This window comes from Delphinapterus leucas, unplaced genomic scaffold (genome assembly GCF_059928025.1).
Source record: "Delphinapterus leucas isolate spDelLeu-1000000601 "Yukka" unplaced genomic scaffold, BTC_Dleu_Yukka2 spDelLeu_asBTCV2_sq64, whole genome shotgun sequence".
NCBI lineage: Eukaryota > Metazoa > Chordata > Mammalia > Artiodactyla > Monodontidae > Delphinapterus > Delphinapterus leucas.
Window position 1 is genome coordinate 301,234 of NW_028322273.1, and position 23,472 is coordinate 324,705.

The window sequence follows — 23,472 nt, forward strand, 5'->3', positions numbered from 1 at the left end:
TAGCTTCGGGGTCAGAGGTGCTGCCTGCTGCAGCACCGACGACACCCGAAGCCGTAGATGGGGTGCTGGGGAAAAGAGGGGCAGAATGGAAAGGGAAAACAGGGGCAGAACGGAAAACGATAGCCTGGGAAGGAGGTGTGGTGTCCATCGCTTTGGGGTGAGATGGGCTGCCTGGCTGATCTGAGAAAAGCGAGTGAAAGTGGGAGAGCTTCTCCCTAGCTGCTAACTCTTCTCAAGGTCTAGCACGCACTGAACACTGGCCTGCCGGCTCAGCCTGGGTGTTGCCATTGCATTGTACGTGTCACAGAGCAAGGGCGGGCGGGTCAGGGGGTGGGCTGGGGGCCCCACACAAGCCCAGCCCCTGGAGAAACCCGGCCCGAGGGCAAAGAGCCCGAGCCCTTCTGGACTTTCTAGCGGCTGGGACTTGTCGCTGTGGGTGGCAGGTGTTTGGCACCGGATGGGCCACCATGCGGAGACTGTTGGGGACTGTGGAAGCCTTGTCCTCCAGAGCTCACGCTGCCTGGGCACCGGCTCTGCAGACCCCTCAGCCCTGGGTATGTATCGGCCAGCCCTTCCCCGCAACGGGGCCCAGAGGCCAGAGCCTGCCCAGAGCTGAGTGCAGGAGGCACCCAGAGCTTGCCAGGCTGTGGCCCGCCTCCTCCGTGGACCTCCCCAGCTTGTCCGCGAGCCCTGGAGACAGGAGCAGGAGCGCCTTCTCCAGGGCTGCTGAGCTGCCAGCATCACCGTGAGCCAGGCGGTGAAGGTTTCTGAGCAGGGGATGCAGAGCCCTGACCCGACTGGATGCTGCACCCCACGATGTCCCTTCCTGGCAGGTAGGTTCTTTCTTCACTTGTTTTTCGAAATTTGGTAAAAGAACATTTCAACCTTCGACTGTTCTTCAGGGTATACAGATGGTAGTGGCTTAGCCGGGATTCGAAGCAAGCCTGTGTGATTCCAGAGCTCGTGCTCTGGACTCTGGCGCCTCCTTATCATATATGCTTCATGTGTTACTTTTTCTTTTGTTTCTTGAAGTCCTTATGATACTTAGCCCTAAGTGCCATACCTGTAATGAACACATCCACTGCCCTGTAGGAGGTGTTCTTTTGTTCAACGCGTGAATTGGTCATCCACCACACTGGGTTCTAATCTCAGAAGATAGGTCAGGGACCACCAGTTGTCAGCATAGCACCATCCCACATTTCTAATTGAGGCTTGGAGCCTAGATTTTTCCCTTTGGTCTAGTTTGAAGGATCCAGGTAGGTAAAGCTTATATTCTAGATAAATCATGGGCTATCCTGAAAGGAATTCATCAATGAATTATTCTGTATGGATTAGAAGCCAGTTTCTCTGGCCTTCCTGGAGTATATCCAGTAAGGCATCTCATTCATGTCTAGAAAGCAAATATATCATTTATTGCAACTTCAGCGTGGAGCGATGTATTGGTTTAAAATAAAGTACGAGCAACACAATTTGGTCATTGTGAGTATGCCGGCTGGGTCCACTCTTTACTACACATATGTAACTCTAGAGCTTCTTATGCCCCATAGAGGAGACATACTCTTGTGTGTCTAGGACAAGGGAAACATGTGTTGTTATTCAGGAGCTGGAAGCTACAGCATGACAGGAAAGAATTGAAAAATCCTGGTCTTGGTCTACACGTCACTTTACCTTGTCCGAATCTTGTTTCTTTGGCTTGCTTCATTGGAGTGTTTTCTCTCTCCTGGGACTGACATTGTGTGTTCTGTATCAGGCATGTGACATGTAGAAGTTTCAGAACCCAGAATCATATAGATCAGTAAAAATCTATATATTTTTGTTTAAAATCTATTTAAAATCACACTGGGCATAATTCATATATTCCAAAAGTAGTTTGACCCTCTGCTCATGAGATTCTTTTTATGGTATGTCGAAGCAAATTTGGACTTGCATCCCCAATAAACTTTGAGGTTGGAGGACACAAAAGCTTTTGCTCAGACCTAAATTCTGTCTGAAAAAAAAGGGTAACTATTATAAGCCCTTTCTAACCTCTCCAGGAGCAGAAATGATTTACAGCTATGGCATTGAACCATAATTTCTTGATCTCGTTTGAGAAGAGTTCAGTAAGAAACAGTGTCTTGAGTTTTGTTCGTTGGTTCCCTGTTTTCTTGTCTTGCGTGCCAACAATCCACTGTAATACGTGAGTGAGTATGGCAGCAGGCTGAGTGTTCCCTGGAGCTCATTAAATGAACGTGTTTTCCTGAAATGACTTTTGTCTCCTTGTTTTCAGCCCCTCTTCTTTCCTCTGTCCTTTACTATAACCAGGGCTCAGCAAAAGCTGACTGGCTTTGTGCAGACCCTACTTAGGGTAGTCTTTTCTTCATTATTTTATTCATGGCCCCTCCATTTCATTGTTTGCCTTCTCGAAATGTGTTGAAATCTTTCTGTGGTTGATGACTTCCACAATGTCTTGGCTCTTATTGGTTGATTAATTTGGGTATTTCTACAGTTTTATTTAAACCTGGTTTCAGGAGGACCAGAAAGTAAATATATTTCCTAGTCTGCCATCTTGAGCTGAAAATCCCTGTGGATTTTAGCATCCAATGTTCCCATGGGTAAAAAACCCAACCTTGGCATTAATAGATGTACACTCAAGATTTCAGCTTTTCTTGAGCAATCACTAAGGATTTAATATGCGGTCACTTCTAATGGGAAAATAGTAACTATCTCATGGCGTTGATTTGAGGATTAACTTAGATAATGGACAAGAAAATGCTTGGTAAGGTTTTAAAAGCTATAAAAAATGTTTTTTGTTATTATTTGATTTGTTGCTATTTCAACTTTAGCTGACAGTTGTTTGTGACCTTGCTTATGTGAGAAAATGCCTTCTGGTTTATTGTTTTGAAAGCCAGATTATATTTTTCAATAGCTCAATGGAAATGGCATCATTTGTGAAGTTGAAGGGTGAAGGCATAAATGTTTCTTGACATTTGAATCAACTATTGGTCTTCTGGGGCTTGTCCTTATTCTCCTGCAGTCTCTAATCAACATGGCATCCAGAGAGATCCTGTTAAAACGTAAGTCAGATCATGTCACTCCAGGCTCTTCAGTGGCTTCTTCACAGGAAAAGCAAAGTCCTCAAAGTGCCTCCACAGCCCTAGAAATCTGGGCCTCTGTTTCCTCTCTGACTGTTTCCTTCTCCTCTCCACTTTGCTCCCTCTGTTTTCCACACACTGACATCCTTTCTGCTCCTTGGATACTCCAAGCCCACTCTTGCCTCATTGCCTTTCCATCTGACTGTTCCCTCTGCTTGTACTATTCACTTCCCAGATATGCACCTTGCTCCCTCTCACAACCTTAGGTTCCCTCTTAAATTTTATCTTCCCCAGAAAGCCCTCAGTGATCACTTAGTTTCAGATCGCAGCCTCCTCCTACCAGCTAACAATCTCCATCCCCCTTCCCTGCTTGCTGTTTTTCTCCAGCACTTACCTGATATACTAGTTATTCTACCCATTTATTCAATTTTTATTTACGTATTTACACTTACGATTTTATATTTGCTTCTTTACTTTTGTCTCTCCCCTCAGCTCGAGAGAGGCTATATTCATCTGTGTTAATCACTGCTGTGTTTCCTGAACATGCCTAGAAAACATACTGAAGAAGGGTGCCTGAAATTTGGTAAGGGAGCCATCAGTTTTCTTGGCTGAATGAAGAAATATGCTCATAAATTAATGAACAAATCTCTGGGGTTTCTGAATTAAGGACTAATGGGAAGAGGAAGGCAAATGGTTGGGACAGGGTACTGCAAGAAGTAGTATTTGGAGTACTCTGATAGCTCTCCTAATAGATAACATTTTGTTCATTTAAATAGTTTTAACGAGAGAGCTGGGAACTAGGGACACACAGCATCGAGGTTTTATAATGCATTCTGTAGAGTTCTTTTCGAGTGTGTTCAAATATCATTGAAAATATATGCATGCATATAAACCTCTGTTACTTTATTTAGTGCTTTACAAGAGCCCCTCAAGGAAGGGGTAGTAGCAACTATCAGTATCCTTCCTTTATGATGAGCTTAATTTATTCAAAATTACATCCTAATTTATTTGTAACTGTGAAACTAGACTTAGTTATTTAGTAGACCCTCCCTAGAAACCTATGACGTTAATAAAACCAACAAAAATGTGTTCAGGTTCCAGTGATACACACACTACAGACTCAATTATGTGTCATCCATTTTAATGAAGGGAAGAAGTGATTTAACAAACACAGAGCAAACAAACAGAATATGAAGGTTTGTCCTCCATTAATATTAGTAATGGATAAAGTGGGCTCCAACGCCTTCAAGGTAGCTTGAGACCCATCATCTCTGTGTCATGGGAAGGGGGATGCTCGGCCAGGATGTCTTTCTGTGTCACTGAGAAAATTTTCCGTAATGTATAACGATACTTACTGAAACGGATATGGGGCATTTGGGTAATTAGGAATCCGTTAGCATATTTTTCCGGAAGCCTTGACTACGAAACGAAGATAGTAGATTTGGACACTTGCAGCTATGCAGAAGTTGTTTGGGTATTCATCTTTATGCCGAATGAAGTAAGCTTATTTCATCTCTGCAGCTTCCCATATACCATTTTCCCACCTCTGTTTTGTGTTTGGAAAGACTTTTAGAAATTAAAACTCAAGTTAAAAAGTGAGTGACGGGCTTCCCTGGTGGCTCAGTGGTTGAGAGTCCGCCTGCCGATGCAGGGGACGCGGGTTCGTGCTCCGGTCCGCGAAGATCCCACATGCCGCGGAGCGGCTAGGCCCGTGAGCCGTGGCCGCTGAGCCTGCGCTCCGCAACGGGAGAGGCCACAGCAGTGAGAGGCCCGTGTACCGCAAAAAAAAAAAAAAAAAAGAAAAAGAAAGAAAAGAAAAGAGAGTGAGTGACAACTTAAATGATATATGGAATATTTTGCTGACTTAGAAGAGCATGCAGAATTAAATATGACCCAGTTGAAATGTTAATTTTATTTTAATGTGTATATTGGGGTGGAGTCTTAAAGGTGCCAGAAAACAAGCATTCACCCATCCTGTTTGGAAGTGCAGCACACAGGCACCTTCAGTTACCAGTTCTGTTCATTCCACAGAATCATCTTGGGAAAACATACTGTTTTTTAGGTACCTGGTGTATATCTTAACCAGTTTGAAGAATTTCCCAAATACCTGTTAATATGTAGTTCTCCGATTCCAATCTTGCCACGTCCTGTACCAGTGACACAGCACATAGGAGTTTTATTTCTCTTTCTTTCTCTGGGTTGTTGAGAACCCAACGAAAGAACAATGGAATGGCATCAAAGAGATCAGGGTTCTTGACTCAGATTTACCATAAAATAATAGTGTCCTCTTGGGAAAATTATAGTTGTTCTAGGCCCCTTTCCTTTTCTTTACTTTGACAGAGCTGCACTAGATGACCCCAAGTAACACTGCGCTCTTTGCAGTAGTAGCTTAGACGTTATTGGTTTTCTGAAACAAATGAAGACAGTGACACAGGAAACTGTGCAACATCTCTGTAACGATGTTTTCTTAGAGTTGCCTCCATTTTTCAGATGATAAGATGGCTGAGCACAGAAGTAGGTGTTTTGACCAGAGGTTCCAGAGTAGAGGGAACTGAACCACAAGTTTCCTTCATTCCTGAAGCTCACTTAGCCAAAACATAGGCTTCTGAATATTAAGCTGTAAAGCATATTATCAGTGTGCTTTAAAAGAAGCGGTTCTTCTAGGATTTCTAATTAATAGCAGGCGGTTTTGAAATTCTTAGAAGATCATCGAATTTTGTGAGATTTACAGCTCTATTTTCCTGTCAAGCAAGTTGTATCAGTGCCAGACAATCATCTGAGCTTCTGGATGCTTCTCTGAACCTCTTGAATTTTTCTTCTTGCTATCTGAAATTCATGCCAGATAAGCCTTTTTGTAGAGAGCGTGTACAGACTTGTCTATTTTCATATACGAAAGCGATGCAGTGAGCCAGGTCGGGGGTTAAGCCCTCATTCTCAGAGTGGTATTGAGCTCCTGGTGAAATGTAATCCTCATTTCCTCAGAATAGAAAAGCAGTTATCTCACGTTTTTAATGCCATTAACTCTTTATACATTTATGTATAATACATATATTTATTGTACCTACGAGGTGTGCTCTCTTTGGGAAGTACAAAGCTATTTGAGACGTAAGTTGTTCATTTTTTTGTTTTCCCACAAATACTGTGACCCTTTGAGCAGGAAGGTCTGTGTTTTACTAACATCTAGAACAAGCAGCTAACACGGTGTCTAAGATGTAGTCAATAAATATGAAATAGGTAAATGAACACATTTTTAAGGAAGGGCCAGGGCATGAACAAATAGAAAATTTTCATTTTCAGTCACAAAGCCACAACAGACATAAAAATGATACAGACAACAAGTGCTACGGTCATTCAAAGAAGGCATAGAATAGATACAACAAGGATCTCCCCTATGGCACAGGGAACTGTACTCAATATTTTGTAATAACTTATAAGGGAAAAGAATCTGAAAACGGAATCACTGCGCCGTACACCTGAAACGGACACGACATTGTAAATCAACTATATTTCAATTAAAAACAAACAAACAAACAGACAACAGCAACAACAAAAACCCAAAGAGGTCATAGAAGTTCTTATGAGATTCCCGAAGAGAAGAGAAGCCAAATGAGGATGGGAGAGGCGGCTTTTGAATCCGTTCAGAGGAGAAGTCACAGAGGAACTAGTCATTGATCTGAACTTGAGATTAAGATTAAGATGAATTAATCTGAATTAATTAAGATTGCAACACAGGGATATTACAGATGAAGGTAATCACATAAACTTACTATACTGAAACTTGCAGAGGTTATGAGTGTTGTTCAAGATCCCAAAGCAAGTGCATTGTGGAATCAGAATTTTAAGTGAGGCCTGATGAACTAAAAACAAACCAACACAGAAACAAGCCCTTCCTGTGACACCACGTTGCCTTTGAAGTCGTTTTTTTTGGTGGGTTGGCAGAAACTGGTTCCAGTGTTTCTTGCAGGAATGACTGGCCATAGGACTGGGCGTCGTAGCTTCCTGCCAGGCGGCCGAAGGTCGCAGGCAGGTGGGTCACTGGGACACACGCGGAGGGGCTCCTGGCCGGCCCCCTGGCCGCTCAGTGCCCCTGCCCCAGAGCGGGGGTGGGGGCCTCAAAGCAGCCTTGTCTGAGTCCCCTGCCACTAGAGAGAGTATTGGCCCAACACTTGTAGAAAACGGGGACCTTGCTGGCAGTTCAGTGGAGGGACACAAATAAATCTTTGCCGACTTTCTGCTGAAGCTCACGAGGGCTCACTCCTAAGCCTCTTACAAGGCCAGCTGCCGAGGCTGCGAGAGATGAGTCAGGGCTCTCCCTCCACCACGGGGAGATCGCTGGTTAAAGCGCTCACGAGGGAGTGAACCGCGTGTCCGCACCGACACGCATGGGCAGACCTCGTCGATGCCTTCTGTCCGGGGTACGAAGCCCTCTCCTGCCTCTTCCAGGCTCTCTAGAAAGCATGTGCAGAGCCTCCCACTCCACCCTCGGACTCCGTGGGCCACAGCTGGAGGGACCAGCCAAGGAGCCGTGGCAGGAGGAGGCCAGAGGGCAGCGGGCCTCGGCCGGAGCCCGTCAGTCGGTCCCCATTCACACACCACCAGACGATCCTCTTGACCTGGGCAGTAGCCGCCAACCGACCGCTAAGGTGAGCCCGGCGCGCGCTTGGCTACCTGGCATGGCTGGGAGCCCCAGGATCTCCTGGCAGAGGCGGGCATTCTCCTGGGCCGGGTCCGCGGGCGTCTGCGTGTGCAGGGCCTGAACCACCTTGGCCAGGACGATCTGGCACAGGTTGAAGAGGCCTGGGGCGTGGGAGGAAGGAGACGGGGGGCTGGCACCGTGTCCAGGCCGCGCTTGCCAGCCGGGCAGACCGGAAGCCCCCTTCCCTTCCCTCGGTCCGGCCGCATCTGGGTTGGCCTCCCGGGACTTGATGAGCTTGTCCAGCAGCTCCTGAGGGACGGTGCTGCCCGTGCCCCACCAAGACTGGCAGCAGCGCCAGGGCCTCACAGGGCACGGCGCCCCCGGCCCCAGAGCCTTCCCTCTGGTTCTCATCACCGGCTGTCAGCAGACTTGCATGCAACGTGCTTTTCTTTTCTCTTGTCTTCTTTACGTCCCTCAGCCACGCAATGCGGTGAAGCCCTGACGCTCGCTGCCACGTCGGTACACCCTGAGAACACGATGCTCAGCGAGAAAAGTCATACACAGAAGGACACACAGGGCGTGACCCCACTGAGGAGAAACGTCCAGAGCAGGTAGATCCACAGAGTCAGCGAGTGGGTTCCTGGTTGTCAGGGGCTGGCGAGGGGACGGAGTGATAGCTAAGGGCGTGAGGGACATTTTCGGGATGATGGAAATGGTCCAAAGCAGTAGTGACGTCTGTACGGCTCAGTAAACTGTACCCACACGCCCCGGTGCAGCCTGTGAGAGCATCGCTCTCAGGATGAAGGGCTGACCACAGGAAGACTGAACGAGCAGTGGGTCCTGGGCCCAGACTCTCAGCTGGCGCCCCCCCACGTGGGGAAGTCACTGGGACTTGCTGAGCCTCCACGGAGACTGGCAGCAGCCCCCGAGCTCACAGGGCACTGCGCCCCCGGCCCCAGAGCCTTCCCTCTGGTTCTCATCACCGGCTGTCAGCAGACTTGCAGGCAACGTTCCTTTCTTTTCTTTTGTCTTTTTTAAAGGCAACTCTTGAGTACATGTATTTAACATGCAGGGAACCAGCCCTGACTCCTTGATCTGGGTCTTCCAGCCTCTAGAGCCTCGAGGACATCCATTTCCGTTATTTACGCGCCCAGTGCCTGGGGTTTGATGATGGAAGCTGACACCGAGGGCGTCACCACGTGTGGGGTGATGTCAGTGAAAGAATCCCGTGGCGAGGGCCTGCCTGAGGACCACGCATGCCCGGGCCCTCCCCGCCCCCGCCTGCAGCCCTGCGCCTGGGAGCGGAGCTGGTGCATCGCATGCCCGACGTCGTGGAAGTTGGTCTCCCGCTCATCATGCCGCAGCAGGGAGGGCAGGTTGGGCGTAGGCTTGGCGAAGTTGGCCACCATGGCCGCGATGGCGATCTGGCAGCTCCCATCGTGCTGTAGGCAGGCCGAAGCAGGCCGCGTGCCCGGACTTCCCCACCCTGCGGAGGGACGTGGATGGGGCCCCGCTTCCACAGAGGAGCCCCGGCCCACGGCCGACAGGTTCCCCCACCACGCACGCACCGAGGATAGAGGTCAGGTAGAACTTGCCGATGGATGACCTTGCCCGAGGCCGCGTCCCAGACCGTTTAGAGCCTCACGTCTTCGTGACACGTGCTCGTGCCCTCCTCCAGGTCGAAGGTCAGCCCCAGCAGCTCCTGGGAGATGCCCAGCAGCCCGCGTGTGACTGCCTGCATGGGGAAAGACTCATTGAGCAGGTACTGGCCCACGTGGTAGCGCGTCTCCTCCCCCTGGTTCATGTAGTAGCGCAGGTCCCAGGCGTTGATGGGGCCGTCAAAGTGCAGGCCCCGCCTCTGGCACTCGGCCTTCTTTAGCTCCAGGATCACGGCCGCTCCTGCTCCCCGAGGGGCTTCAGCTTCTGGGCCAGCTCACCTGCGGGCGGAGGGGAGAGGCTCGGCTACGTCCCTGGGGCGGCCCCCCAGCCACCCCCGACCCTGTGCCCCTCGAGGCAGAATGAAGGGTCTGGGATGGTGACCCCCAAGGGCTGACACAGTGGGGTGTCAGGCAGCACCACGTCCGGTCAAGGTCCGCCTGACCCCGTCCCCACTGGGACTCAGGGGGAGGCGGTGTTACCTAGGACAGTGGCCACCACCTGGCTGGTCTTGTCCGTGTTCATCTCCAGCACGGAGTCGGCATGGTGCGGAACCCCAGCAGGCGGGACTTCAGGGCCTGCAGCCTCACCAGCTCCCTGAGGATCACGCAGTTCTCCCGGAAGCCAGAGACGGAAGGCGCTGGGGACCGAGGGCCACGCCCTCCCCACGGGCCCCGGGCCAGGTCTCTGCAGGCGGGCAGGGCTCCCAGGCCACTGGCGGGCACAGCCAATCCCCCTCCCTCCTCCTCCTGGCCCAGATTTCTAGACACTTTGGTGCTGTCCTAACACGTGGTCTTTATTAACACAGGTCCTTTTGGAAGCAGAAACGGCATGAACGTGATGGGCTCTAAGGCCAAGGGCAGGAAGAAATGCGGCCAGGCTCTCCAGGAGCCACCAAGGGGCCTCCCCGGGCTCAACAAGACAAACACGGCTGCCGTGCAGACAGTAGCTCAACCCCACGGCGCCCGAACACCCAGCCCCTGGACGGTGAGACACCTGTTGCTGCAGGTGGCCCGTGGCTCACTGATGAGGCCCGGCCCCAGGCGTACGCCACCTTCTCGGGGGCCACCTCTCCGGTCTGCAGCGGGGTTCTCCTGGGAGCCCCCAGTCACCACAGCACCAGCGTGGCCTGTCTGTAGCCCAAGAAGGTGGGGACACAAGACTGTCCCCCGTGCCCCCCGCATCCCCCGCGAGGCCGAGCGAGCACCAGTGGTGTCTGCGGGGAAGATGAAGGGCTCACGCACAGCCCCCATCTACAGAAGCACAGACTGCAGCCACATGCGCTATGGAACAAACACAAGTGTCCATGCAGGACCCGATGTCTGAATGTCAAGGCCATGCCCGGGCCACAGTGAGAAGGTGCATCCCCCATGCAAGCCACAGAGAGGGGATGGGGGGGGGTCCATCTGCGATTCTGAGCTCATCGGGCATCACCCCAGAGGGAGAGGGAGAGGGAGAGGGAGAGAGGTAGACAGACGTACAGAGGGAGAGAAAGAGAGAGGGAGGGAGAGACGTCTCTCCCTTCCCTGGGGGTTCTCTAGTGCAGCCAAGGCTGAAAACCACGGCATTTTGGGAGATGGGTCCTCGTGGAAGAGTTAAATAGTCGCTCATGGCATTATCGACACATACTAAAAAGGCCCCAAATCTTGGGGAGTCAGGGAGGGGAGTGTCGGCTGCCTCGTAAACGAGGAGAGATTGGGCATCAGAGGAGGTGCCTGTGCAGCCTGCGCCCAGGGCCCCGCAGACTTCATCTCCCAGCGGTGGTCCTGGGCTGGAAGTCAGCGGGGAGGTCAGGCTGTCCAAGCATCAACGTTGACTTCAGGGCTGATCTAAAAGGCGCCTGGGGTTTGTTGAAGCAGAAAAAAGAGAAAGCAGTAGGGAGAGGATGGGAGTGGGAGGGGGAGGGAGCCCCCCTCCTCAGCACTTCTACCGCCCTCCCTCTCTCTCTCTCTCTCTCCCTTTCTCCCTCTCTCCCTCTACCTCGCTGCCTCTCACTCTCCCTCTGCCTCCATCTCTCCCTCTGCCTCTCTCCCTCCCTCTCTCCCTGTCCCTCTTTTGTCCGTCTCTCTCTCTCCCTCTTTCCCTCCCCCTCTCCCTCTCCCCCTTTCCCTCTCCGTCTCCCCTTCTCCCTCTCTCCCTTCCTCTCTCCCTGTCCTTGTTTCCCTGTTCCGCACGCTCTGGCTCTACCTCTTTCCCTCTCCCTCTCCCTCCACCTCCTTCCCTCTCTGGAGAGGGAAGGAGGTGGAGGGAGAGGGAGAGAGAGATGGAGAGGGAGGGGGGAGAGGGAGAGAGAGGGTGGAGAGGGAGAGAGTGATGGAGGGAGCGAAAGATGTCTCTCCCTCCCTCCCTCTCTCCCTCCCTCTCTCCCTCTCCCTCCCTCCTTCTCCTCCCTCTCCCTCTGGCTCCAACTCTCCTCCCTCCATCTCTCCCTCTCCCTCACTCCCTCCCAGAGAGGCAGAGATAAGGCAGAGGGAGAGAGGAAGAGGGAGAGATGGAGGGAGAGGGAGAGGGAGGGAGAGGGAGAGAGGGAGAGGGAGGGGGAGAGGGGGGGAGGGAGAGGGGAGAGGGAGAGGAGAGAGGGAGAGGGAAATAGGTCTCTTCCTCCCTCCCTCTCCCTCTCTCCTCCTTCTCTCCCTCTCTCCCTCTCCCTCTCTCTCTCCCTGTCCCTGTTTCCCTGTTCCGGTCTCAGACCTCTGTCCCTCTCTCTCTTCTTCTCTCCCTCTCCCTCCATCTCTCCCTCTCCCTCTCTCCCTCTCCCTCCATCTCTCCCTTTCTGGGAAAGAGTGAGGGAGATGGAGACATGGAGGGAGAGGGAGGAGAAGGAGAGAGGGAGGGAGAGAGGTGTAGAGGGAGAGAGGGAGAGACGTCTTCGCTCCCTCCCTCTATCCCTCTCTCCCTTTCCCCCCTCTCTCTCCCTCTCCCCCTCCCTCTCCTGCTCTCCCTCTCCCTCTTTCCCTCTCCCTCTCCCTCCACCTCCTTCCCTCTCTGGAGAGGGAAGGAGGTGTTGGGAGAGGGAGAGCGGAACAGGGAAACAGGGACAGGGAGAGAGGGAGGGAGAGGGAGGGAGGAAGAGACCTCTTTCCATCTCCCTCTCACCCCCCCTCTCCATCTCTCTCTCCCTCTCTTCCTCTCCCTCCCTCTCCCTCTCCCTCCATCTCTCCCTCTCCCTCTCTCCCTCTCCCTTGTCTCTGCCTCTCTATCTCTCCCTCTCTGGGAGGGAGTGAGGGAGATGGAGAGATGGAGGGAGCGGGAGAGTTGGAGGGAGGGAGAGGGTGAGAGGGAGGGAGGGAGAGAGGGATAGAGGGAGGGAGCGAGAGAGGGATAGAGGGAGGGAGGGAGAGGGATAGAGAGAGGGAGGGAGAGAGGGATAGAGGGAGGGAGCGAGAGGGATAGAGGGAGGGAGCTAGAGGGATGGAGGGAGGGAGAGAGGGAGGGAGGGAGAGACGGTCTTTCGCTCCCTCCCTCTCTCCCTCTCTCCCTCTCACCCCTCTCTCTCCCTCTCCCCCCTCCCTCTCCTGCTCTCTCTCCCTGTCCCTCCACCTCCTTCCCTCTCCGGAGAGGGAAGGAGGTGGAGGGACAGGGAGAGGGAAAGAGGTAGAGGGAGAGCGTGCGGAACAGGGAAACAGGGACAGGGAGAGAGGAAGGAAGAGAAGGAGAGGGAAGAGGGACGGGGGAGGAGGGAAGAGGGAGGGGGGAGGAGGGAGAGGGACGGGGGAGAGCGAGGAGGGAGAGGGAGAGGGAGGGGAGGGGGAGAGGGATGGGGGAGAGCAAGGGGGAGACGGAGGTGGAGAGGGAGTTGGGAGAGGGACAGGGAGAGGGACGGGGAGGGGGGAGAGGGAGGGGGGAGGGAGAGAGGGAAAGGAGAGACGCAGAGGAAAGAGGGAGAGGGAAGAGAGAGAGGGACAGAGGGAGAGGGAGAGAGGGAGGAGGAGAGGGACGAGAGGAAGCAGGGAGAAAAGAGAGAAAGAACACACCATCTACATTTCTGTCAAATGACACCGGGGATCCTTACACAACCAGGAGAAAATAAGACAGCGAGGCTCTTTCTCAGCTGGAACTGGAACTGCAGATGGGGCCAAACACCACCAGGGTGGCCACACATGTCCAGCTGCCGCCCCAGCCCCCTGAGTCTGGTCACCAGGTCTCTGAGTGTTTGCTCCAGGGACCTGGGGTTCACCCTGTCACCCTGGAGGTCGGGCCTAGACAGCATGGCCCCGGGCTGGACACATAGGGAGAAAAGCATCCCCACAGGCCAGCTTGTGCGAGCCGATTCAGCTGCCAGATTCTAGAGGCCCGGGATCACCCTGTGGCCCATGAAAGCCAGGAGCCAGGAGGGTCTTGCATCGGGATTCCTGTCCGTTGGACTGGAACGTTTATGTAAGGAGTCTTGGAAACAGTGGTAAGAAGACTGAATTCGAACGAGCTTTAGGATATTATGGACCACTCCGAAGTGTGTGGGTTGCTAAAAACCCTCCCGGCTTCACTCTTGTTGAAAATGAAGATCCCCGAGATGCAGCGGATGCTGTCTGAGAAGTAGACGGGAGAACACTCTGTGGCTGCCGAGTAAGAGTGGACCTGTCGAATGGGGAAGGGAGAAGTCGAAATCGTGGCCGCCTCCTTCTTGGGGTCGTCGCCCTCGAGATGATTATCGGAGGAGGAGTCCTCCCCCTCACCACAGATCTCCAAGACGGAGAAGCTTCTCCCGCAGCCGGAGCAGGTCCCTTTAGTAGATATAGGAGAAGAGAGAGATCACTGTCCCAGGAGAGAAATCGCAAGCCGTCCCGATCTTTCTCTAGGTCTCCTAGCCGATCCAGGTCAAATGAAAGGAAATAGCAGACCACTTTGCAAGAGGAGTGGTGCACAGGAAATACCTTCATTTGACAGGAGTATGTACAGAAAATTCAAGTTTCGTTTGAGACTTCCGAAGCTTGATGCACTTTTTAAATGTTTTAGCTGTTCCCGTTTGTTTGTCTCTTGGGACAGTGACACATAAAGGTGTCATTCTCTGTGGTTTGAAATGGGTCATATGAGGCATGTAATATGAAGAATTGTTTCTTTACAATGTTCTCTTAAGCAGAATTGAATTTGCTTTGAATTTTTGGTCTTGCCTAGACTGATAATAAAACTCTAACTGCTGCCCACCTAAAGTGTGATGTTTATCATTATGGAAACAACACTGGCAAACATTGAAAAGACTTTCTGTAGCTGGGATGTGGTATGCAGCTGTAGTCAAGCAAGCAGTCTTTAAAAGGTACTGTGAACACAAGCCAGCAGGGAGAAATGAAAGCCGCACCCTTACCCTAGATTAGAGGTTTAAGAATTCCACTAGTCTTCACACTGGACAAGAGCTTGTCCAGTGAGTTTAGCATCTAAGAAGTTTCAAGGAAGTTAGTTAACCTTTGAGTTAGGTCATAAGTCCCCTCTGTGATTGCTGTACATGAATACATAGCTCTTTGTAAAGTTTTTTGGAAGTTGAGATTATCAAGACACCAGTGTCCTGCCAGATTAAGAGTATATTGTAGAGCTGAACTTTGAGTTACTGTGCAATTTTTTTTTCATGCTGTCATTTGTAATATGTTTTGTGAGACTCCTTGGGATTAAAGTTTTGGTTCCAAACGGAACAAAGAAAACAAAAAAAGGATCCACCTGCCAATGCAGGGGACCCGGGTTCGAGCCCTGGTCCGGGAAGATCCCATGTGCCGCAGATCAACTAAGCCCGTGGGCCACAACTATTGAGCCTGCGCTCTAGATCCTGGGAGCCACAACTACTGAGCCCCCATGCCACAACTACAGAAGCCCGCACATCTAGAGTCCGTGCTCCGAAACAAAAGAAGCCACTGTAATGAGAAGCACATGCCCGCAACAAAGAGGAGCCCCTGCTCGCCGCAACTAGAGAAAGCCCGTGTGCAGCAATGAAGACCCAACGCAGCAAAAAAAAAAAAAAAAAAAAAAAAAGACGCTACTGGCCAGGTGATCAAGGGTAAAATTGTTTGTCACAAGTCCCGTTGATGGTGTGTATCCTTGATGTGTGTATCCTTGATGGTGTGTATCCTTGATGATGTGACCTGAGGAGAATGACATTTTTATCTCTGTCTGGATCTTCCGCCCCAAACCCCATAACTCCAGCCCAACCATAAGAAAAACATCAGAAAACCAACAGACAAACAAATTGAGGGACAAAATACCTGACCAGTCCTCCTCAAAACTTTCAAGGTATCAAAACCCAGGGACGTCTGAGAAATGTCACAGCCCAGAGGAGACTGGGACAGAAAAAGGGTGTTAGGGGAAAGCTAGGGAAATTCTAATAAAGTGTGGACTTCAGTTAATAATAACGTATCCATCTCGGTTCCTTAGTTGGATAAGCATGTCGTACTAACGTACTAAAGTACTAACGTGTTGGAAATAGGGGTACTGGGTCGGGGGTCCACAGCACTCTGTACACTCTGTACAGATCTTTGCAACTTTTTTGTAACTCTAAGCTATTCTAAAATTAAGCAACTACTAAACAGAGATAAGAATGTTATTTCCCTGATTTGAACATGGCTGAGTTTGTTTTCATGGTCACATTTGTGCTATCTGGATGTGTCTTGGAATCAGTAGCAAAGGAGAGTTGCCAGCCCCTGGGAAGATGCGGCTGGTTTGCAGGTGGCTTGCTCTGGAGCTGAAGACCAGGGTGGGAAGTCTGCAGCCTCGGGCTGCACTTAGAACCATGGGAGGGGATGGGCCAGCTCAGTTAGGGATGGAACCTATAAATAAAACTTTTTCTTTTCCATTATGGCTTATCACAGGATATTGAATATAGTTCCCTGTGCTAGACAGTAGGACCTTGTAGCTTATCCATCCTATATTTAATAGTTTGCGTCTGCTAACCCCAAACTCCCAATCCAACCCTCCCTCACTCTTTCTCCCCCTTGGCAACCACAAGTCTGTTCTCTATGTCTGTGAGTCTGTTTTTGTTTCGTAGACAAGTTCATTTGTGTCGTATTTTAGATTTCACATATAAGAGAGATCATATATGTGTCTTTCTCTTCTGACTGACTTCACTTAGTATGATAATCTCTAGGTCCATCCACGACGTTGCTGCAAATAGCATTATTTCATTCTTTTTATGGCTGAATATATTCCATTGTATATATGTACCACATCTTCTTTATCCACTCACCCATCAGTGGACATTTAGGCAGCTTCCACATCTTGCCTATTATAAATAGTGATGCAATGAACACTGGGGTACATGTATCTTTTCTTTCTTTTTCTTTCTTTTTTTCTTTCTTTTTTCTTTCTTTTTCTTTCTTTCTTTCTTTTTCTTTCTTTCTTTCTCTCTCTCTTTCTTTATTTTTTTGTTACACAGCATGTGGGATCTTAGTTCCCTGGCCAGAGATGGAACCCATGCTCCCTGCACTGGAAGCACAGAGTCTTAACCACTAGACCACCAGGGAAATCCCAGGGGTGTATGTATATTTTTGAATTAGAGTTTTCTCCAGATCTATGCCCAGGAGTGGAATTGCGGGACCCTATGGCAGCTGTATCTGTTCTCTGCACGTCTCACATCAACCACGTGCACTCCAATCCTTGCTCTCAACGTCATCTTCGGGGAACACAACCTGCGACAGGGACCTTGGCAAGAAGAAATGGCTCAGGGAAAAGCTAGCTGCACAGGGAGGAGATAGAGGCCATCGACCCTGGGGTGTGGCGGGGAGAGTGGGCACAGAGATTGGTCATTTCGTCCCTGATACTCAGCCCTCCTGGCTGCCCCACTCTAGGTCACCTCGGGATACAGAGGTGACCCGGTTAGAGTCCCAGCCTGTGCAGGAATCTCGGGGCACAAGCGGGTCTGAATAATATTAGTGCAGGGTCTCCCCCATGGCACTGGGGTTATTTGGGGCGGGTCATTCTCTGCTGGGGGCCCCTCTTGGGCACTGTGTGGGGTTCAGCAGCATCCCTGTCCCCACCCATTTGATTCCAGGGTCCCCTTCCCCCCCAGTTGTGACAACCACAGATTTTCCCCAGACATCACTGAAGAACTGGGGGAGGCGGAAGCAGGATGGCCCTGGGTGAGGACAGCTGTGTTGAAGCAAGCAGCCTGGCTTAGGGCAAGGTCTGCCCCAATCCCGTCAGAGCCTGCATTTAGAACTGCCCCTTCCCTCTCCCACCTCCCATGCCCTGCAGTGGTCTCCGAGACATCACCCCCATGTAAGAAATCACACCTTCTCAGTTTACTGTCCCCAGCACCTAGAAGAGTGTCTGCTATGTAGTAGATGCTTCATAAATACTTGCTGAATAAAGGAGTTGAATAAAGGGATGAGTGGATGAATGAATGAAGGTTACCATGGAAGGAGGGGGGAGATTCCCTTTCTGGCTCTCGGGGATTGGGATATCAAGTGAAAGATCCATCCTAAATAGGCTGACCAGCCTTCTGGGTTCCCCAGAAATGAGGGTTTCCCCATAGTTCCAGCGCTCAAACCTGAGTGGTCCTGGGCAAAGTGGGGGCGGGTGTTGGTCACCCTGTGTAAACACAGTAACAATTCCAACTGCAATAGCAATGGCCAAGGACCTCTACGGTCTTACTGACCAGGCACAGTTCTTCACCTGGCGGGGAAGGGTGGGCCGGGATTGGAATTCCGGTGATCCAGGGTGGGCGGGTGAGGGCACACCCCGGGCTTGTGTAGGGGAGTCCAGGAAGGTTCTGGAGGAAGTGACAGTGACACAGGAGGGAGGGAGGAGTCTAAGGAAGAACGTCCCACACGACAACGTGTGCCAATGGCCCTGGGCCCAAGGTCACACCTGACCAGGGCTTGCTTGTTTTCTTTTTTTCTAATTTACTTTTCCCCACATGGATATGCAATTGTCCTAATGCCATTTATTGAAAACTCCTTAATTTCCTCACTTTCTGTCATATCAAGTTCTCATCTATCTGTTTCTGGACCTTTATTCTCTACCATAGAGCTATACGTCCCATCCTTGCACCACTAGGGCTGTTTCATCACTATAACTTTATTTTTTACTCATTTATTTCTTTGGCCGTGCTGGGCGGCATGTGGGATCTTATTTCCCTGACCAGGCTTTGAACCCGCACCCCTTGCAGTGGAAGCTCGGAGTCTTAATCGCTGGACCTCCAGGGAAGTCCCCAGGGCTTGCTTTGACATCCATCGAATGGTGGCGGGTGGGCACGGGGAGCAGCTGTCTGTGAGCCACCCTGTGTAGAAATGCAGGGTGGAGGGCAGGACAGCTGGAGCGGGAGGGGAAAAGGCGGAGGAGGGAGGGAGGGAGGGATGGCGGGCGGGCGAGAGACAGACAGAGAGTTTCCGGAGACAATAGCTCTGGCCGTGTCCTAGGGCATGAAAGCTGAAAATAGCTCCTAGTGCCGGGAGCCCTGGAGCCGGAGCCTGGGAGCCATTGTGACTGGCACTCCTCCCTGGTGTGTGTGTGTGCGGGGGCGGGGGGCTCTGGACTTCTCAGGCTGGGAATGGGGTGCACGGAGCAAGGACGGAGCAGGGACGGAGCAGGGACCCTTCTCTCTGGGACCTCGCAGGCCATCCTTAGCTCACAAAGCTGAGCCACTCCCGGCCCTACGAGGGGGGGGCTTATCCTCCCTGTCCCCTGGATCACACCCCCTCACACACGACTTCCCCTTGTGTGCTCCCAGCAACCAAGAGAATCTGTTTTTAAAAGATTTGGGGGAGGGGGGTAAACATACAAACAAGAGCAGAATGGATACTTTTTCCGAATGGGAATGGCTCTGTGTAACCCCTTCCCCAGGGTAACCAGAGTCCTGACCTCTAACACCCTTGACGAGTCAGCCTTGGTCTGGGCTTGCAGACCCACGGAAGCTTCCTCATCCCCTCCTTCAGACCCCGTCTCTCCCTCGGCGTCTTTGTGAGAGGCACCCGGGGAAGTGGGACTGCTAGGCTGTACTGCTGCTAGAACTGCACCTGGGCTCCACCAGGCTCCAGCCCCCCGCCCTGTGCACCTCTCTGTCCCTGAGGCACCTCAACTGGTAGGAGCGGCATCACCTTCCCTCCCGGGACTTGTGACACTTAAGGGAGACACAGAAAGGACAAGCGTTTGGCTCCCTGGCTGGCAAAGAGCAGGTGCTCAATTGTCATAAGTGGCCGTATCAGTGAGGGTTCTCCAGACAAACAGAATCCATAGGGTGTGTGTGTATATACACACACACGTACATATGTACACGCATACAAAAATATACAGCTGTGTATATATGCAGTACGCATACAGACATATACACATATAGTATATACAATACGCAAATACATATATACACACATATATATAAAATGCATAGTTTGTATATATACAGTATGTATACACACATATACACGTAATATATACAATAGACACATACAGATACACTATACATACACACATATGAAATGCATCGTTTGTGTATATACAGTATGTACACATACGTATAACATATGCAATGTACACACCTAGGTACGTCTATATCATACATATATACACACATAGAAAGATATTTAGGTGTGTATATATACAGTATACATACATACACATATAATATATGCAATACATACACGTACATACATATAGACACGCATATACACCTACATAGAAAAGCATGTAGAATAAAAATATATATGTACTGCATATATAAATTCCTTGTATTCGTTCCTCCTTTACGCAAAGTGGACCAATTTCAGTGTTAATCTCTTCTGAAAAATCCCTTCCTGGCCACATCTGGAATAATGTTTGTGGTTGCCGGGGCCCCACGCAGTGCGCACATGAGATTAACCATCCCCGTGGCGATGATGACACTTTATTTTCTCCCTTGACCATTGTCACTACTATTCCAATTAAAATGGCAGTGCTATGAGGGCAGGGCATTTCCTTTTTGGCCAGTACTGAGCGTCCGCGGTCTGGTGCCTAGCATAGGCTAAATACACGGCAATTTTGTGAACAGAAGCCGGGATTCCAGCTGTCATATTTAATAGGAATTATAGTCTTATTATTGGGGGGGAGGGGTTGTGTCACGGTACGTCGAGGTCGGGAGTCGAACTCGCCACCACTGGCCCTGAGAGGTTTGGCCGGGTCCCCACTTCGGGCCGGTGGGTGTGGCCAGGGGCAGCCGATGACGTGCGTATGTGCGTGCGTGCGTGCGTGGGAGCGTGCGTGCGTGAGAGCGTGCGAGTCCACGGGGCGGGCCGCGCGCGCCGGGAGTGTTTCAGCCCGGCCCCCGGCTCATTGTGGTCGCCTCACGCCGGCCCGAGTTCGCAGCAGCGCTGGAGGCCCCGGGCCTGTGAGCACAAAGAGGGAGCCGGGGGCCGGACGGGAGCGCTGTGGCGGCAGCTGAGGCCCAGGCCAGGCCCCCCTCAGCCTCCCGCCTGCCCGTCTGCCCCGCCCCCGCCGGCGGCGCCGCGCCCCTCCCCCAACCGCCAGACTAGCGCGGTGCGGGGCCCGCGCGCGAAGACATGGGGGAGAAGCTGGAGCTGAGGCTGGAGTCGCTCTTGGGGACCGAGCCCGCCGTCTACCCGTGGCCGCTGCCGGTCTACGTAAGTGCCACCCGTCCCCTCCTCCCGGACCCCCGCTCCTGTTCCCCCACGGCGCGCGCTGAGCCCACCGAGAAACGGAGCGACTCGAGTCGCCAGACCCTCTTTGGAGCCCCCCTTCCCGCCCCGCCGTGGTTCTCCGCGGCAGTTTCCAGCCCCCGCGCGCAGGGTGGGCAGAGGGGAGCCGGCGCCGGCCGGGGGCGCCGACTCGGCCGCGGGGACCCCGCGCTTCCGAGGGGCGCCTGAGCCGGTCTGCGGTTGGCTCTGCAGGGCTGGGGACCCCGGTCCCCCCGGGCCTGGACTGCCGGCGGGCTTGCCCTTCTGTACTTTAGGATCTGACACGTAGGGTTTCTTTTTCCTGGTAGTTTATTCTTAGCTCTGTCAACGTACTTAGTTTTTAAAATTTGTTTTTATTTTTCAGGGCACCCTTTCCTCCCTCTCTCCAGTTTTTTTGTGTTTCTCTTTTGTTTTGTTTTAGTGAGGCATTTTGTCCCTCTGATCTTGAGTGGGTGGGCTGGCAGGACACTTGGAGAGGAGGCGTTCTGTCCCCTGATCTTGAGTGGCCTTTGGAAAATGACGGGCCAGACGGAAATTAAATTGATATATAATATTGTATCCGTCCAAGGTGTACAATGTGATGATTAATATATATATAGTGTGTGTGAAATGATTACCACAATAAGTTTAGTTAACCTTAATTCACATAATTACAAATGTTATCTTTGTGATGAGAACTTTCAAGATCTACTCTCTTAGCAACTTTCAAACATAAAATACGGTATTGTTAACTGTAGTGACCGAGCTGTACATTACATCACCATTACTCACTTGTCTTATAACTAGAAGTTTTTACCTTTTGATCATCTTCCCTCATTTTCGTCACCTCCAACCCCCAGCTCTGGCAACCGTCATTCCATTCTTTCTATCATGAGTTCAGTATTTTAGATTTCACATATGAGATCATAAAGTATTTATCTTTCTCTGTCTGACATTTCATTTAGCATAATGCCCCCCAAACCCACCCATGTGGTCACAAATAGCCAGATTTCCTTCTTTATCATGGCTGACTAATAGTAGGTTGTATGCACCCCCATTTTCTTCATCCATTCATCCACAAGAAAACACTGAGGTTGTTTCCATGTCTTGGCTACTGTATTGGGTTGGCCAGAAAGTTCATACAGTTAATGAATACACTGTTCAATCAAACTTGGTGAAAATGAGTCTTTTATTTTTACTTAAAATAAATCTTTGACAAAGCCAGCTAGGCATCCCTTTGAGTAACGACTTATATCACATTGAAATATTTTAAACATATGAACAGTAATAGCTGAAATGACAAATGTTACTAATATTGACACAATTTATCAAGGAGAATAGGTTAGAATATGTTAAAATGCAGGTGGACAGTGAAAGAACAACTATAACTTTTAACTAAATATTGTCTTGATATTTAGACCATTGGTTAAAATCATGATAACAGGTTTCATCCGTTTCAAGAAAGCAGAATATTTGCAGATCACTTAACATTTACTAGGTATGTTCTCAGCCTGGAAGGATGTATTTCACTTACATGTGTCATTTAATTTAAGCACATCCCTCTGTAATAGATAGTGGTATCCCTATTTGCAGATAGGAGACAGGCTCAGAAAGATTAAGAATGTTACCTAATTCTAGTAAGTAGCCAAACCTAAACTGATCTAATTCCAGGGCAAAGCTCTTTCTGGCACATCAGTGTGGGTCTTTATCTCTTTGAGAATTGTTGAACATTAAAAGCCTTCTTCCAGGTAAATGCATAAAGAAACAACATGAGCAATGATATAACAATACAAGTCTCACTAAATAATTGGTGTGTTTGGCCTTGCTTTTGCTGATAGATCTTTTGCAAAATTGCTTTTCTCTGAGATATTTAAAGTGGACTTTAACTATTTTCTTGGAAGACTTTCCTAAATTATACCTATCAGAAAGCTGCTTTGCTTTAAGGCCGAAGAAAAATGAAAGCTTACTTAACTACACTTAGGTGCCAGGGTCATACTATGAGCTCTACACCTGCCAGGATTCACGCTAAGATAGATAGGGTGGCTCAGCAAACTGTCCATAGTCCTGTGATTTCTTTCTGATATTCTGAAGTAGAAATAATTTAATAACTGTTCACAAAAGAGAGAAACACTGTTTCTTGGTCCTCAATATCATACTGCTGTAGGCTAATTCTTTCTCTCTTCTGTTGCCCCTTAGTATAGAGAGTGTGTTTTGGGGACCCTCCTTCACGATCTTCTCCATTCCAAGAGCATGTTACATAAATCCAGGACTTCTCAAGCAGCCAGTTTTGCCAGATGGTCTTAGGGTTGGTTGTACCCATATATGTATAATCTGAACTTCTCAAGTAAGGTCCTTAGAGAGCATAATGGCTAAGAGAATTGGTGCTGATACCAGACCTGAGTCCAAATACTGCCTATGCCCCTAACTAGCTGTGTAACCTTGGAGAAGTGACTTAAGCCCCTTAAAGGGATTAGATTTCTCACCTGGAAACTGGTATAATAAATGCATCTACCTCATATGGTTAGTGTGTAAATTAATGTAACTTGAG